Source organism: Cajanus cajan, chromosome 9, assembly GCF_000230855.2.
Source record: "Cajanus cajan strain Asha chromosome 9, NIPB_CcT2T_4, whole genome shotgun sequence".
Classification (NCBI taxonomy): domain Eukaryota; kingdom Viridiplantae; phylum Streptophyta; class Magnoliopsida; order Fabales; family Fabaceae; genus Cajanus; species Cajanus cajan.
In genome coordinates this window covers 47,836,265-47,855,905 of record NC_138525.1, presented here as the reverse complement: position 1 = coordinate 47,855,905, position 19,641 = coordinate 47,836,265, and the positions used below count along the sequence as shown (strand labels likewise).

Genomic DNA, 19,641 nt, shown 5'->3' with positions numbered 1-19,641 from the left:
GTTGTGATAAAATGTCATGTGACATCGAAATATTAGGTTTATTTTATACATGTTTTGGAAACCTTATTTCTTTAACTTTTAGAATTGGTTTTGAACTTAACATTTTTTAATATCGCCGTTCAAATGTTAATTACTTATTTATTGTTTTATATTTTCTTGAAATAGGATTTGAAATGAGTTATATGGATGATATCTTCTACTATTTGATATTTCATTTAAGAAAACATTGTTTTTATTTTTATTTTTTGCTACATACACACGAGGGATAAAAGATATCATAACTTAGTGTGTTTGAAAACCAAATTAGTTCAGTTGAACATCAACCCATCCTTTGAAATTCCTTCTACATTTGGGTATTATAAATTGAAAAACTTTCGTTCAACATGATTTTAAGAGTTTTCTTAACTGACCAAATATTAAAAAAGTAAAAGAATTAATTGCTAATCAAATATATTTTCAAATTCACGTCAAAATGAATTCATACTCCCAGCATTTCAGAAAATACGCACTAACCCTATAGAAAATCTCACTAATTTTTTTTTTTTTTTTACAAAGATCTATCTAATTAGACCTCAATTGCCAATTCTTAATTGATTAATAATACAAATACAATATAAATATATTGATCACTTAGATCAAAGTTCCTATTCTTAACTAACACCTCATTATAAAATATAATAAAGTGTTATTAATTTTTTCTTTTAAAATTAAAAAACCATGAAAACATGTTATCCTAATCTATCTAATATAATCTCTCCTTCCTAATATGTTACCCTTACTACTTCTTACTACACAGTTAATCTGTCTAGCTTCTTAGCAGAGACGCGTTTCAAGAACTCATAGGTGGTGATCATGGTAGCAGCAGACACGGACATAGACACCCACCTCGCTCCCAAACCTCTGTAACAACCCAAAACCCCTCCTTCCTTCACCAAACTCCGAACCGCAAGCCCCACACTCAACCCTTGCACCTGCAACCTCGTCTTCACAGTGTCCAGCGGCATCGTCACGATCGCCGAAACCCCACTAGCCACAACCGCACTCAACCCTTGCACTTGCACCTCCCAATCCCTATTCCCCTCCCCAAACGCGCCCCAAGTAACCCTCTGCGCCACCGAGTACGAACCCCACCACACCGCGTTGCACGGCGCGTAAGTCACCACCAAAACCCCGAACCCCCGGTACAACCCCCTCGCCCCCTCCACGCACGCGATTCTCCTAAACGCGTCCAACCCATTGCGGTAGTTGTTGTTGCGTTCCACCATCAGTCTCTGGCTCACCACGTCCACCGGGGTCCACACTATCTGTGCGGCGGTGGCGGACGCCACTCCCCCGGCGGCGCTGCCCATGGCGGCGGCGGAGGCGTCGGAGAAGCCCGAGCCGAGGGCGGAGGCGGCGACGTTGGTCTTGGTGAGTTCGAGAGTGGAGATGTAGAGCGGGACACGTGGCGGCAGGAGATTTTAGCGGAGGAGACTTGCTGACGTGTCTTTAGCACCACGATGGGGTAGAGTGCGGCGGAGAGGCCCGAGAATAGGGTTCCTCCCAGGATGAAGAACTTGGACTTGTCCAGCATGTGCCACTCTATTTCCTTTGGCGCGTGGGAATCCGAAACTGAGTTAACTGAATCTAGTTCGTAGGTTGTTGGAGTCGAACTCATGTTGGCGTTGGGCACTGGGCACTAGCTTTAATCGATCGTTGTGGGTTTTGAGAGGAAGAGGTGAGGTTGTGTGATGTGTGTGTGAGAGAGATGGTTAATAAAGAAAGAGGAATAGGGAGAGATGAGTGAAGAAAGCCAAGTCGACTCTTGCAGTTGTTATATATGCGACTAAACAATATTATTGTCACCATCTGTCTGTAGTAGCAAACATATTTATTCGGACTAATATTAAGAAAGTGTATTAACAGGAGAAGTGTGTTTCTAATCCTCTCGTACCAAAATATTTTTGACACACCTAATATTCTAATATACATTTAGAAAGAGAGAAAAGTTTAAAAGAGATAAATGATTAATGTAAACGGTATGTGAATTATGATGTGATCGGAGAGAAAGATTAGAAAAATTGTAGGCAGTTATTGAAGTGTTTGAAATATTAAAGTATTTAAATATTATATATATATATATATATATATATATATATATATATATATATTAATTTTCTCACATGTAATTTTTTTTTTAAAATAATCATGTTCGAGACACAATTATACATTAAATGTAGACACTTCATTTGAGATGGGATTCAAATCTTGATTTACTACAAGGAGACTAATATTCCTTATTAAACTCATTATCTCGGTTTAATAATAATGATAATAGATTTTGATAATGGAGTTTAAAGCTCATCTTGGTGTAAAAAGTTTTAAATCGATGATAATCAAGTTTGGTAATTTATGTTAGTTTTATATTCTTTCTAATCATATTTTATTTTACTTAAAAAAAACTTGAAATTAAGAATTTGTTTAAGAGATTTGACGTTAATTCCATTTGGATAAACATAATGTTAGTAAGTTTTGTAAGCATTTGTACAAATATTTATAAATTTAAAAATAATGTAAAAAAATAAATAAATTAAAATAATAGATATTTATTTTTATTTTTAATAATTAATATTCAATTATATTAAATTAAAAAGATAATATTTATAAAATTATGAAATTAATTATCAAAATTAATACATTGTTTTATTAATATGATGTGTTAAGTTTGAAATTAAATTTAATATTGATTCAGATTACAATATTCTTAAATTTTAGATTATTAAAAAATATCTTGCATATGATAATACATTAGTATTTAAAATTCAAATTAAGAAAATATTTGAAAGAAATAAAAATAATAAGGTTTACATATATTTTTGGTCCCTATAAAATCACTAATACAAGAAAGACATTCTACATCAACTTGTTTAATTCTACATCTGAGGTGGATTCAGACGATGTAGAATTTATGGGACATTTAACATCAATTTCAAACTCAATGTAAAAGTGCACAAAACTACATTGGTTCCCCTACCAGCCACTGTAGTACGTTAAACACTTTCTACATCAGTTTATGAAAGAATTGATGTAAAATGTATTTTTTTTTTAGTTTTTCTTTCTTTCTTTTGATTTTTATACCCAACTTGTAATGAAAGAAATTAATATGTAAAAGACATATATCCATCAACATTATAAATTAATCAACACATATATTCATGTACTACATGATAGTTTCTAACAATACTGTACCGGAAGGGTCCTATTGGCCACGTGGGTCGACATGTGATAGCCTATCAACCACCGAGACGACTCTCGGACACGGCAATGACCGTAATAACAAACTTACAAGACCATCAGTGGCTTAGCCAGGGCTGTGTTATTAGTTAACCTTCTTATCAGTGTCTCGGCCTGGTAAAAGGCCGAAACCAACAGGTAACTCCGATCATACACCTCTCAGAACGGTCAATGACCGGTAGAACCCAACACTAGGACAACATAACTGGCTCTACTCTTCAGTAGCCCCTCGGCCTGACAAAAGGCCGAGAACGAAGGGCAACTCCAACCCTTTACCTCTCGGCTCGGCCAACGGCCGAGAAGGCCAGGCAACGATTAGGACGATGATCATGATTAACAAGGACAAATGCACGATTAAGGCATAATCAACCGATTAACACCGTATTACCTAATTTGGTAAGTGTTAGAAGAGGCCCACCATGTTCAAGGCCCATGACAGGTAGTATAAATAGGTCACGTAAAACGAGGTATGCACTGTTCATTTATTACTCTTGAGAATCGTGCTTGTCTTGACTTGAGCGTTAGAGTGCCTTTTGCAGGTATCTCCCCCCTTCTGAAGCAACCGTTCGGAGCTCTCGTTCGGCCCTCCAGTTACTAGAAGATTACGAGTGTGCCCTTAGACAGGTACATTTTGGCACCCACCGTGGGGCCAAACCGAGAGACTTAAGAAGATAAACTGAGTGATAGCACTATGGCAAAGACAAGGAAGACCAACACTGAAGACCACCGATCCGAAGAGGAACACCGATCTGATGAGGACCACGTCGAAGTGGTTGATGAGACGAACCTGTCGGAGATGGTACGACAGTTAAAGGAGGAGATGGCCGCCATGAAACAATAGAGAGAAAAAGATGCGCGGGAAATGGCCACCTTGAGGGAAGAGAATGCTGCCTTGAAGAACCAAGACCCCACATGGAAGCTCTCCGAGCCGACCCGAACGCACACCCAGGGGTCATTCCACTCACTCGGACACCACACCTCTCTCCCTCATACCTCAGCCATCGCCCTAGGCAATCATGCTTCGGCTGCCCAAACCCCTGCCTAACCGATCCACACCACACCGGTCGGGGCACACCGACACCCATTCACACCAAACATCATGCAAACCTCCCTCCTCGACCACTGGAAGTCCCTCCCATTGGACAAGTATGACAGAATGTCTGATCCCGACGAGCATGTGGACATTTTTCTCACCCAAGTCACTCTCAGCACAACTGATGATGACACTACTTTATGTCGGATCTTCCCAACATCTTTGAAAGGGCGAGCACTAACACTACAAAAAAAATTGGATTTAGCGACCACCAAAATCGGTCGCTAAATTGCTAAAATCGGTCGCTATTTGCCTTAGCGACCGAATTAGCGACCGAATTTAAGTAGTCGCAAAAACCCTAGTCGCAAAGCTATATAGCGACCAAAAATTTTCGGTCGCTGAAAATTTTGGTTTAGCGACCAAAAATTTCGGTCGCAAAATGGTTGCAATGATTTTAGTCGCTGAAGTGTATGGGGACCAAATAGTGACCGAATAAATCGATCGCTAAATCGGTCGTTAAAGATTTTTATTTTATTTTATTAAATTTTATAGACGTTGCAAATTTGGTCACTACGAAATACTCATATTTGGCCTCTCAAGGATTCTATTTCACAATACTTCACTTTTCAGCATGTTTTGTCCTTAATTACACAATTTTTGGGAAACTTCCCAGAAGGTCACCAATCCCTATATTACTCCAAGTCAAGCACGCTTAACTGTGGAGTTCTTATGAGATAAGCTACAGAAAGGCATATGTATATTGTCAGTATAGGTAGTACAAATTAATTCATTTAAGTCATCCTCAAATATACAATCTCATACTTATACTATCTTTGGATCCCTCTCATTTCGGTGTATCCGAACCGTTATAAAAATATAATAATATATTTAATAATTATATTACTAATAATAATTATTATATTATATTTAATTAATCTTTATTTATATATACTTACTTTTATAATTAACAATCTACTTATTTCTATTTAAAATTAATATAATGATACAATTTAAATTATCTATTATAAATTTAAAATTTTAAATAATAATTTTTATATTTTAAAATGAGAAGGGTTATAATAACACTGATATAACTTTTACTAACTATTACATTGTTCAATAACTTTATATTAAATGTGAATTTTGTAAATCCAACCGTTAAATTGAAAGTTCATATCACTTTATATGTTTATTTCAAGTTTTGTTAAAATTGAACAACAACTTGAAGGTAATCAAAGTGCTCATATATATTTTAATATATTTTAAAATGTATATGTTACGTCAATTTTATTTTACAAGAGTGAAGTATCAAATCATCTTGAATTCATGTAAAATTTTGTATATATGATCTAAGAGTAAAAAACTTTCAATCTAACGGTTGAATTTATAAAATTCACATTTAATATAAAGTTATTGAGCGATGTAATACTTAGTAAAAGTTACACCTGTGTTATTATAACGCTTTTCTTTTAAAATATTATTTTTCTAAATTAAATTTTAACATTTTAAATAAATTATTAATTAACTTAATATATTTATTCATCTTAAATCTAAGATATAAAATTCAAAAAATGTATTTATCCTTGTTTTATTTTTTAATTATCAATCATTAATAAAATACTAATTTAAAATCTTATCAAGTTATATCATAATATTTTCATATCAAGTTTAAAACCAGATATTAGTTATAAAATATGTTAATTTGTGTTGGAATTTTATTTCAACATGAAACTTTAAAATAAATGTTCGAATAAAAAAAAACTCCGTTAAAACAGTCACGTATTCTATTTGATAGAGAAAAAAGCAAGGAAACGTATTGTGATGTATTAAAAACTGACAAAAAAGAACTAGCGGGTGGTTTGCCCAATTAGTTAAGGGGGAAGACTTAAGATTTTCTCCGCACGTAAGTATTTGTATGTATTCGAGCTCTATTATCAGCAATTTTAGCCTTTTTAAACAAAGTAGGTGTAATTGTAATAAAAAGGAGGTGTATATATCATAAGTTAAATACTATGAACATCTATGAGTAAATTAAAATCAAAGGATAATAATTTTTTTAAATTACTAAAAAATATTTCATTTTATAATTGTTTCACAAATTCTTACTAATTTTTGTATAAGTCAATTGCTTTTAAACAATGAAACTAGCACGATTATATCAATTGAATCGAATGATTAAGCCTAACTTTTAAAATATCAATTGAAATAAAACAAGATTCATGAAAATAATTTCAAAATATATTAGGTAAATAATTTTTATATATAATAAAATTAAAGACAAGGATTAAAATAATCAATGGAGTTAATGTAATATTCATTTATAAATATTTAAATAAATAAGTAGCAAGGTATTATTTAATTGATGTTTAAAATAAATATTTTATAATATCTAAATGAATTGATTTTTAAGATAAACTATTATATACATATCTAATTAATATAATTTTAAAATATATTTGTATAATTAGATATATTTTAAATAAATATTTTTATATTAAAAATTAATTTATCATTAAAAAAATAAAAATATTTCAAAATATGGTTGTTGTTGAATCAGTTTTCCATAGTGGGATCATAATCATATATAATAATAGAATCATGTCTCCTCAAATAAGCGATATCTACCCAAAGTAGTACGAACATAATCGAAGATAGATGGTATAACGTATTTTCAATAATTAATCTCATGTGTTATTGGTGTATATATTTATATATATAGTTTATTTTATAATTTTTATTTATTAAAATAATGGAACATTAATTATATTTTATCAATTTTATATTTGTTTGATAAATTTTTATTAATCCTTATATAAGCCAATTATTTTTAATTTAATGAACTAACGTGTTTATATCAATTGAACTAGATGTTTAAGTCAATTTTGAAAATAATAATAAAAATAAAATAAGATTTATGAAAAGAAGTTTATTTATCTTAACAAAATTGGAAAGCACAATAAATTATGTATTTTCATATTATCTAATAATGTAATAAAATATTAAGCATAGTAAAAGAGAAATAAATTTCTCAAGAGAAAAATAAATAAATTTTCTAGATAAATTATTATTTAAATTAGTCTATTTTTTTAAAAAAAGATTCAATTAAAAAGATTATTATTTAATTTTCATTTATAGCATTATGTTTCTCATTTTTTAAATACATCATGATATATTAATTATCTATTTTAAATTATATAATTTGTATTATTTTAAAAAATAAATTAATTTTATTGGGAGGGTATTAATTTTTATTTCTTATCATTAATATTTTTATTATTATAAAAATAATATTATATATTTTTATATTTGTTTTCATTTAAAAGAAATATATTTCTAAATTTTTAAAAAAATTTACATTTAGCGACCGATTTTAATTTGGTCGCTAAAATTATTATAAACAATAATATTTTTTTTTATTTTTTTAGCGATCGATTTTAATTTGGTCGCTAAAATTATTATAAATAATAATACTTTTATTTTTTAGCGACTGATTTGAATTTGGTCGCTAAAATTATTATAAATAATAATATTTTATTTTTTTAGCGACCGATTTTAATTTGGTCGCTAAAATTATTATAAATAATAATTATTTATTTATTTTTTTAGCGACTGATTTTAATTTGGTCGCTAAAATTATTATAAATAATAATATTTTTATTTTTTTAGCGACCGAAACGGTTCCATCGCTATTTTAATCAACAATTATAATTTTAGCGACCGATTTATTGACCGCTTATTTGCCACTAAAAATTCGGTCGCTAAATTGATCGCTAAATAAAATTTGCAACCAAATCAGATTCGGTCGCTAATTATGTCGCTATTAGCGACGGAAAAAAATCGGTCGCTAATTTCGGTGGCTAAATTGAGTTTTTTTTGTAGATAAGTTACCTACGAAAATTTCCATAGGTAACTTACCTACGGAAATTTTCGTAGATAATTGATTTCAACATAGCATGAATTGTTTTGTTTACCTTTCCACACCAATCTTTATAAATAGTTTTACATGGTTAGAAATATTAATAAAATCACTTCTCAGGTTTCTTTAAATATCCTATAACCACAATATGAAATCAAACATCTTTAAAATCTAAATACCCATAGCAATTATGCATAATTAGTTTCCATGTCATAGTGTAAAATAAGACTATTTTTGCATAAAATTATACATAATAAAATATTTAAATAGTTGTGGATCCATAATCTAAAAAAAACATCTAACTAATAGTCATCTCCATAGTGTCCAGTAGGTGGTGGTTGTTGGTCATCGTGGTTGTCATGAAATTGTTGATCCACTTATTGTTGCAAAATATGTTGTGTATCAGAAGGTAGGAGAGGTAGAACAACATTGAACAAGGATTGAAACTAGCGTTGCAAGCGTTCATTTTGTTCCCTAGATTGACGAGCCTCTTCCCTAGACTTACGAACTTGCTCTTCCAATTGAATAATTTTGTCTGAATCTTCAGTAGCACGAGCAGAAGATATATCTGTGAAGGTATCCACCAATGTCGATGGAGGAGTGACTTTTCCAACCCCATAAAGTTTTTTTTGTCTGTAACCCCACCAGCAGCAATAATCCAACTCTTATTGCGGAGTCTTTCTTCCTGAACTGGGTCCATAGAAGACGTTTCAGAACCTCCCGTACAAGATGCAGCCTCATACCTAGCTTGATTAAATATAGTCTCAAATTGATCCTATTTCACAAATAAAGATGTTTAGAAGTGACATTTATCAAAGATGATTAAAATTGAAAAGAATAAAGCAATAATACGAAAAAAATAACTCACATATGTTCGCTTAGATCTTTGGTCAACAAAATCACCCGTAAACTTCTGTACATGAGTTGGGTGGAACAACTCATCAACATGTGAAAGCCGACCCAACTCTTGTGACTATAATTGTATAAATAGTTAATCATCATATTTCTAAAATTATATTAAATAAATATATTAGTTTAATGTAACTACCATCCGCATAGCATGCTCGTGATGGGTGATGGAGCCACCTGTTTGCAGACTTCCACCTTTCTCAGATGCTCTATTTTTTTGAGCTTGGATACTCTTTGTTTTAAATTCTGGGGCCATCCACTGGGCAATCAAACTCTGCCAAAGTGTATAAAACATCCAATCAGGCTTCTTGTTTATTTGACGAGCTTTCTTGAACATTTCAGAAAGCCTATGAGATGTTTTTGTGTGAAATATTTTTTTTATTTTCTCTTCATGTTCAGGTTTCCATGAAACTTTTTTCTGCATTAATAGAATAAGGAAGCAGTTAAATTGTTGATGACTACAAACTTAGTGCATTTAACGTAATCCCTTTAGAAGAGAATGATAATAAACAAATTATGTACCTTAAAACGCTGACAGAAGATATCTTTTTGTTCTTCCGTCATTGCACCCCAAGTCATCCATGGCTCAACAAATTGTTGCTTAATAGTCAATGTGATTGCCTTAGATGCTACTCTGCTTGGATAAAACCTAATTAATGAGGAAAAAAAAATTAAATCTGTTCAATGAAGAAAAAATAGGATTTAGAAAGCAAAAATTATAAGTTTTAACCATCATTACAAGGTTCAATCATTGGAAGAACAGACCCAGCTGGTGGATCTTTATTTTTGAATGGTGATGTATCATTGTTGGGCACTTGCTCTTCATCTCCAGTAGGAATTTCAAAAAGTCTGGAGGGTACTGACATTGGTGATGCATTGCTACTAGGTTCACAATGTGAAGCTCTAGAAGAAGGTAACTGATTTTGTTTTTGGTAGCATGTGGGTTCAGCATTTTGGGTTTGGGGTAATGGGGGTGTAGCAATTTGGGTGTTAGGAGGTATGGTTCTAGAATTTTGGGTTTGGGGAGGTGTGCTCGTAGTAACTTCTGTTTGGTGAGGCATGGGTGCAGGGATTTCAGTTTGAGGAGTTATGGGCTCTAAACCTACAAGTGGCTGGGTTGTTTGTTTAGGTAGTCTAAGAACATACCTTGGTTTTTTCCCTTTTTTTCCTTTGTTGCCACCAAGTGAAGGACATTGGGGAAACTTATCAGCACCTCCTGATGCCATTATCTGCAAAAAAACAATTTAACAAATTGTGGTGATTCAATATTTAAACATTTCACAACATAGAATTAAACATGATTATGTTACCTAATGGTTTTTAAAAAATTATAATTAAATACTATGTAGCAATTAAAACAATGCAAATATCAAGTGATTACTACGAGAAACAATATATATTGGTTTTATATAAATATTAATTAAACATTGATGTTACAATTGAACATGATATTTGCCTACTCACAATTTCTATAATAGTTATAATCCTAGTCAGACGAATCAGAATTCTCATTATCCATCTCCATTTCTTCATTGTCCTCTTCGGAATCATAGTCTTCAAATTCTCCTTCTTCATCATCATAATGTTGCTCCAAATCATTGTCTTCAAATTCCCCTTGTTGAATATGTTCTTCCAAATGAACTGGTTGTATCTCGGATGGTTCATCTTCTTCTTCAACAAGAATTTGTGAATCTTGGAAGCCTAAAATAGGTTCTACTTCTATGACTTCATTGACGTGTGATACTTGGTCTACTTGGTACGGTACATCGTCCTCCACATGACATTCTATACGACCTCTAGGCTTTGTTTTAATTGGCACACACCAACCGCGTTTATCTATTCGTGATGCTGGATATGGGACATAATAAACTTGCCTTACATTATGAGCAATAATAAATGGATCATATGCCACATATCTTTTGTCCATGCGAATATTGACAACATTATATTTGGGATCTACTCTTGTACCTCTTCGTGATGGATCATACCAGTCACAATAAAATAGCATGACTTTCTTGGGAGAACTTGAACTATTGTACTCTAGTTCATATATGTGTTGGATGACCCCATAGAAGTCATCATCACCTCCTTAGTAAGCCCTTTGACATAAACTCCACTGTTTATTGTCTTTTTACCTTGACTCCATTCATGGTTATGAAATTTATAGCCATTCACATATAGAGTGTGCCATTCTTTAACCTCAATGAACGGGCCAAGTGATAATTCTCTCAAGTGTTGGTTTCTGACGCTTATAGGTTCATTGTAAACCTACAATATTCAACAAAGTATTTGTTATGTTTTATATAAGTAATGTTAAAGTACAATAAATTTTGTGCTACGTACATGATCCTTAAACCACTTGGGGAAATCATCATGTATGTGAGAAGGAGTTGTTGATTCACTTATTTGTTCTAATTGTAGGAATGAACTATCAAAAAATATGAATGAGGTGGTCAGTTCAAAAAGAAAGTTTTATTTACTATACTACAAAATCAATTGTTGGAAAATACTGACTCAAGATATGGTTTAACTTCTGTACAATTGATCAAAACATGAACATGGGCTGAATTCCATTGTTGCTGGCTTAACCAATGAGATTTTTGCTTCCCAGAATGACGAGCTGGTTGATTAAATATGGACAACGATGATGGACACCTATCACTTTCAGTTTCCAATTCATTTCTACAACTTTGCGATGACAACGTGGAGTTGTGGAAATAATGAGAACAAAAATGAGTTGTTTCGCGATGTATGTAAGATGCACATATCGATCCTTCAACCCTCGCCTTATTTTTCACTGATCGCTTAGAATCTCCCATAAATCTATAAAATTATATGAATAGGTTAGGGTTCATAAACATTGAACAATACTAGTTATATACAATAGTATGATAATTGTAGTACCTTTCAAATGGATACATCCACCTATATTGAACTGGACCACCAAGTCGTGCTTCATATGCAAGGTGAATAGGTAGATGTTCCATTGAATCAAAGAATGCGGGGGGGGGGGGGGGAATAGTCTTTTCAATTTGCAAAGAATAATTGGAATGTTTAGTTCCATCCTATCCAAATCCTCAACCTTCAATGTGGTAGAGCACAAGTCTTTGAAGAAATGACTTATTTCAGTTAGTGGATTTAAAGCATGCACTGGCAATGAACTGAATGCAATAGGAAGTAAACACTCCATGAAAACATGGCAGTCATGGCTTTTCATGCCATGCATCCTTCCCTTTTCGACATCAGCACATCTTGCCAAGTTGGATGAATAACCATCCAGAACTCGGAGTTCTTTTATCCAGTGACAAAGTATCTTTGATTCCTTTATAGGTAAAGTGTAATTTGCTTGTGGCTTTAACATTTTCCCATTCAGCTACAATTTCATTTCCAAGTCAGGTCGACTATAATACAAAGCTAGGTCCATCCGTGCCTTCTCATTGTCTTTCATTTTACCACTAACATTCATAACAGTGTTCAATATGTTATCAAAGAAATTCTTCTCAATGTGCATCACATCAAGATTGTGTCTCAAAATATTATCTTTCCAATAAGGAAGATCCCAAAATATACTTCTTTTCCTCCAATTATGTGACTCCCTGTATCCTTGTAACCTAGGCAAGCTAGGATTTTCTATTACTAAAGGTAAATTCCTAACTCTTTGCCAAACTTGATCCGGTGTCAATGTAGGTGGTGGCGCATTAGTTTCAACCTTGCCTTTTATAAACGTTTTTCTGTTCTTCCTGAATGCATGACTGGTGGGTAAAAACCTTCGGTGTGAGTCAAACCAACAATTTTTAACGCCACTCTCTAATGTAAAGGCTTTAGAATGCTCCATGCAATGTGGACATGCCAATTTACCTTGAGTTCCCCAACCAGACAACATGCCATATGCAGGGAAGTCATTAATAGTCCACATTAATGTTGCCTTCATCATAAAATTTTGCTTCTTTGAAATGTCATACGTTTGGACACACATCAATAGCTGCCTTTGGATTCCATGGACCAGGTATAAGACAAGTTAAAAACATAAATGGTTTTGTCATGCACATTTCAGGGGGAAGATTGTATGGGGTTACAATTATCGGCCAACAAGAATAAGGTGGAGTTGTTAATTGAATGAATGGATTAAACCCATCTGAGCATAAACCAAGTCGTACATTGCGAGGATCGGCTGCAAAATCTGGATACACTCGATCAAAGTGCTTCCAGGCTTCACCATCTGAGGGATGACGTAAAACACCAGAGGTACTTCTATTTTGATAATGCCAACACATATGCCCAGCTGTTTGCATTGATGCAAACAGTCGTTGTAACCTTGGAATTATTAGCAAATAAAACATTGTCTTCACTGGAACTAGTTTTTTGTGCTTGATCCAGTGTTGCGATCACGATATCTTGGCATATGAAAAAACTTGCACTGCAATAATGCACCATCATTTTTCCCATAATCATTGTCATAAAACAACATGCAGCCTTGTACGCAACAATCTATCCTTCTAGCACTCAGTCCTAATTTTGACACTAATCTTTTAGCGTCATAGTAATTTTTGGGCAAACATCTATTCACAGGAGTCACATCCAACAACATTTTTGTTATAAAATTGACGCATTGATCGGGAACATTCCAATTAGACTTGCATGCTAAAAGTCTTACACACATTGATAACTTAGACTCTGATGATCCTTCATACAATGGACAATTTGCCTCAGATAAAAGATTGTAATATCTTTGTGCTTCTTCATTCGGAGGCTCTTCCACGTTATTATTTTCTAGTATGTCAAATGCCCCATGTTGCCTAAGAGCATCACACATCATATCATGCATTGAGTTAGAGGTTTCACTTTCGGTCGCATTTATACCAATACTTGAAGCACCTATGAGATTATTGTCAACATTTTCCATCTCTTCACCATGATCAGTCCAAATGTAGTAGTTCGGCATGAACCCATACTTGAAAAGGTGAACCTTCATAGTATGAACACCATCAATCTTTGTGGACTGACATTTAGCACATGGACATCTAAGTTTCCCTTCATTAATATAGCTTTGTTGTTGACAAGCTATTCTTATAAACTCTTCAACCCCGTGTACAAAAGATTCCTTTAAACCTCTTCTCCCCATATACATTCTATCATACATCCATTGACGACTTGCTGGTATAGAATTCATGTTTTGTATATTTATAACAAATATATTAGAACATGGAAAGAGAAAGGTGTTGGAATGGAATTCATCTTCTATATATTAATAACATTTAAATATATTGTCATATGCCCTTTGCATACCAACGCTATATTCAAATCTGTTGGGGTAAACTGGTTTTTAACCAGTTTAAAGTCATTCAGAACCATGTGCCCATGCAATTGGCCAACGCTATCTTAATGTTTTATATTATACTATTATTTCATGTTTTATATTATACTATTGTTGGAATTATGCAAACCAGGCTACCATAGTAATTCTGTACAATACTTCATTATTAATATACACATATTTGAAATTAGCTTCCACAGATTTATGTTAAGCACTTCTAGCCGAGCAAACAGAAGTGAACATTCACAAATCTGACATGAACAAGCAAATTTGAGATTGGTACAATGGCATCCTAGTGGTCCAAAAAGAGAAAAGTATTTTTGCATTGAAAAAGTCCATGGCAGACCACCAAAGAAAAGCCACAAGAAAAGGGAAGAAATATACCTATCATGTAGCAAGTATATGTGCAGATAGATTAGAGATATTTCAAAGTTCAAATTCCATATTATATTACTTATGCAGTTAACCTATAAAACAATTCCGGTCTTCCTATTTTTAATTAGGCAATTCTGGTTTCCCAATTTTGATCCAACCATCAAATTTGCACTTGCAGATTGACTTTTCCAAAATAATAAGTCTAATGGGTCTTATTCATATATGTTGAAATGGTTGGGAATTTGTTGTCTTGTATTAAACAATGTTATTGTTAGGGTCCCTACTCCATAGGCTAAGTCATGCTCAAAGTTATAACTAGCTTCTATTTACAAGGCATAACTAAACACACAAAAATCAGATATGATTATTATATATAGATTGTACTATTAAACATAATTGTATAAATATAACTTGAAATCAATATTACCGGTCATTAATTACATGATTTCTTTCACTTATTTCCCTCCAAGTGTAAATCACATTCCAATTAATATATATAGTGATTGACATTATGCAGAAACCAAAACTGCTTCTTCTTCACCTTTTTCTCAATTATTAAGAGAATGGAATCTACAAAACTGAGATCTCATCTTATGTAAATGATATGTGAGAAATCTATCATTTGAATGTTATGCACAAAAACGGAACAATTGCAATCAAGTTCACAAAAGACACAAAACAAAAGTAAAAAAAAAAAACAAATTCTGGGGTGATGAAAATGTGGATGGATATATCATCTAGATAAAGTAAAACTGAATTCATCTTTTCTTTATGTTTTCCATTAAATATGGTACACAAAAGTTAAAGCTAGTCATTATTTGTGATTGATTGTAATTTGTATTTCAACTCTGATATCAAATATCAATGTATAGACACACATTTTAAACCATACCCGAGCTGTGAAAGTGATATATTAATATTGCCAGCTTCCTTCAAACGGTCTCTTGCGGCACCTGTTAATTTTTGCCGTTCTAACCCAGCTAGATCAACAAGACTTATTTTACTTGTTCTAAATCTGCTTACACCATCTGCAGGGCTTTGTAAAGTGAAAATATGAACTCACTTCAATACCTCTTCTATTTACAAATTCTATTGTGAGGCAGAGCAGAATGAAAGCTTAAATAAATATAAGTATAAAAACTGAGGAATGAAAAGTAGTTCAAGTTAGATATGGAGATCGAGTTCCAGAAGTTTGATCTCAGAGAGATGAAGTACTTTTCTTTGGAATCATAATCAATCCAATAGCACGGAAATATAAATTCATCTTCCCAATAAAATATTCTAATATGTAACTTTAGAATATGTCTTTGAAACTAGAATTTCCTATTAATTTGTAAGATTAGAATTTCCTATAGGATAAGTAATTAGTGTGCTATAGAAATGTTGAAGAAGTTACGTACGGAAAAGAGCAAACCAATAGGTACACTAATACGAAAGGACTTCTCAAATTTAAGATGACTCCAAGGTTATGGTTTTGTCTGTAGAAATTTGATTGGAAACTTATTATACCTACCAGGTCAGATTTGATATTTAGTGGAAATCTACTTAAAAATTTTCGTTAATTCAAATTCTTTATACAGCAAACAAGATATGATGTATCTATCATGTATATGAAGAATAACGGTGACATTGACATGCGAAACTTCAAGGCTTTACAGTTGCAGATAGTGATTGAACATGTAGTCCAATGATTCCAAGAGAACTTTATTTTATTTGGCAGTAATTTTTTTCATGCTAATCAAAGAAGAGGGTATAACTCAAACAACAGCTAAAGTTGAATTTGTTTCACCAAAGAAGACAACAATCTATAAGCAATTTGGCTAGAACAATGACGAAAAATTTGGGGGGGGAAACTAGTTAATTGGATATACTATAATTTAGATTGATAACAAATCAGCCATGTATTGAAAGACACAGTTAGATGGATGTAATGACAGATTCCAGTCACCATCAAGAGTATACAAGAACGCGCACGATGTTTTATTAATGTAATGGTTCCGAGAACCAATGTTGAAGACCGTACAAACACATTTTGAAGAGACAAGCAGAAGGTATAGTGGTCCCTCCGAAAACAAGCAACAAAAACATATACTCTAATAATGAAATAATTTTTACAAATGCTGAACGAAGCTTATTTTTACAAAGTAGAATGAAAAAATTGAGCAGAATGAAACAGAGCAGAGAAGCCATAAAATACCTAATAAAAGGAGGTGTGGTGGTCGGCGAGGGACTGTTGGAACGATTTAACACAGCTGGAGGTGTGGTGGCCGGCGAGGGACTGCTGGAATGGTTTAACGGAGAAGGAGTTGTGGTGGCCGGCGAGGGAGTGTTGGAACCCTTTAACAGAGAAGAGAAGGAGCTCTGCTAGGGCAAGAAGAAGGTTCAAAACAAATTTCGTTTATCACAAAACTAAGTTATAAAAATAAAAAAATATGTTAACAGATATTTCAAATAAAATAAATTAAAATATTATAATCAAAATAAATTTAATATTAAATCAAAAGATTATATAAATCATAACTAAAATTATAATAAATATTCTGATATTAAATTTATTAAATATTAAAATTAATTACATATTTGTATCAAAGTAATTGCTACAGATTTTAGATTTTATTTATTATGTTTTATAATAAATAAAATCCAATATTAAATCAAAATATTATAAAAATCATAACTCAAATCCATGTAAATATTTTGATATTAAATTTATTATATATTAAAATCAACTAAACATTTTTATCAAACAAACTCATACAGATTTTAGATTTTATTTACTATCTTTCATAATCAAAAGAAATCCAATATTAAATTAAAAGATTATAAAAATCATAACTCAAATCCAGGTAAATATTTTGATATTAAATTTATTATATATTAAAATTATTTAAACATTTTTATCAAACAAACTCATACAGATTTTAGATTTTATTTACTATCTTTCATAATCAAAAAGATATAATAAAAAATTATAACAAATATTTATAAATTTTCTAATATTAAATTTAGTATATATTAAAATTAATTAATTAAATATTTGTATTTAAGAAATTGTTACAGCTTTTAGATATATATTTTAAAGTTTTTATTTTATTAAATTAATTAAAAATTAATTATATTTTATCACTTTTTAATAAAGTGAGTGAATGATAATGAATTAACTAAAATTCTTAAATATATTTTAATTAAAAATAATTTTTTGGTTAATATGGTAACTAAAAAGTATTATAATAAATAATTAAACTAAAAAAGAATAAATTTTATAATGAATATTTTTTAATGATGTTAAATTAAATATTCTAATTATTTTATAATAAATAAAAATATAAAGATAATATAAATATGTTTTACATACGGAATTTATCTACGGAAATATCCGTAGATAAGTTATCTACAGAAATTTCTGTAGATAACTTATCTACGAAAATTTCCGTAGATAACTGGACATTATCTACGGAAAAAATTCCGTAGATAATATTCTGTAGAAAATTAAATATTATCTACAAAAAAATTCCGTAGATAATATTCCGTAGATAATTAAATGTTATCTATGGAAAAATTTCCGTAGATAATATTCCGTAGATAATAACAGTTTTTCTTGTAGTGTTTCAACACGTTGGCCTCCCAATTTACCATTCAATTCGCCACTAGCCGGCCCCATCAATTGACCCCCCTGGCATTGGTGAGCATTCGACAATGTCGCAACCCGAAAATTTCTGATCTCGCGACATATAGTTTAGACATCCTTTTAAAAGTCTCATTAATTAAGGAATGCCCGGACACCAGATTAATCCTTAATTAATGGTTTTTTGAAAATAGGTTCATGGAGTCGCCACCAATATTTTACTCAAAACATTGAAAAAAGAAAAGGTTTTTAAAGATTCAACTATGACCTTGATAACCAGAATTGAGTTCGGGGGTTAGTTACATGTAGGAAAGGTATTAAACACCCCTACAACACCCTCAATCGGTACCCTATGATGAAGTTAACATGATAAGAATTAATAAATTAAATATTAAATCCCCTTTATTAATATTTATTTACATGCTTAAAATATAAATTAAGCGATTAACCCTAAAATATCTACATTATGACGTTTATTATAACAAAAAAAGAGATAAAGATGAGAAATAAAAGGAAGAGAAGAAGATTGAATGAAATACCTCTTGAACAAGCTTTATTGAATCTTCAAATATGGAGAAAGTGCTTTGTGGCGACCTTTCACACTACAGTATGTCTCATAGATCTCAAGAAATACAATAGGAGGGAGAGAGAATATAGAGATGCGACACAAATCTCAAGAAATATAATAGAATGGAGAGAGATAGAGAATTTTCGTGCTCAAAGGAGTCTTATTCGAAATTTCTCTGGCCGCCCGATGAACTGTGCCCGAGGCCTCTATTTATAGGAATCAGAAGGGGCTAGAACGGCCTGTTCCGGATTCGGAACAGCCCGTTCTGGGCCAATCATTATGTGCAAATTTTTCACCCTGGAACGACCTGTTCTGAAAACGGAACGGCCCATTCCAGAGTGAAAATTAACACAGGGTTGCCCTTTCCAAAACGGCCCGTTCCAAATTTGACTTGTTTGGAACGACTCGTTCTGGTATTGGAACGCCCCGTTCCAGCCTAGCACTTTTAGGTGTTTTAGTCACGTTGTAATAGCCCGTTCTGATATTGAAACGGCCCGTTCCGGGGTTTGGAATGCCCGTTCTGATTTTGGAACAGCCCATTCCGGGCTACTGAAACCACCTTATTTGGCCTTTAGGCCTTCTAATGTCCTGTCTTCTTGTTTGCCTACTTCAGAAGCTCCTTCCCTTC

General features: G+C 32.3%; 1 pseudogene; it reads right to left on the bottom strand.

The window, feature by feature from the left end:
• Positions 1-255: 255 nt before the first annotated feature.
• LOC109817930 (uncharacterized) lies at positions 256-1,854 on the bottom strand (annotated as a pseudogene).
• Between the last annotated feature and the right edge of the window lie 17,787 nt (positions 1,855-19,641).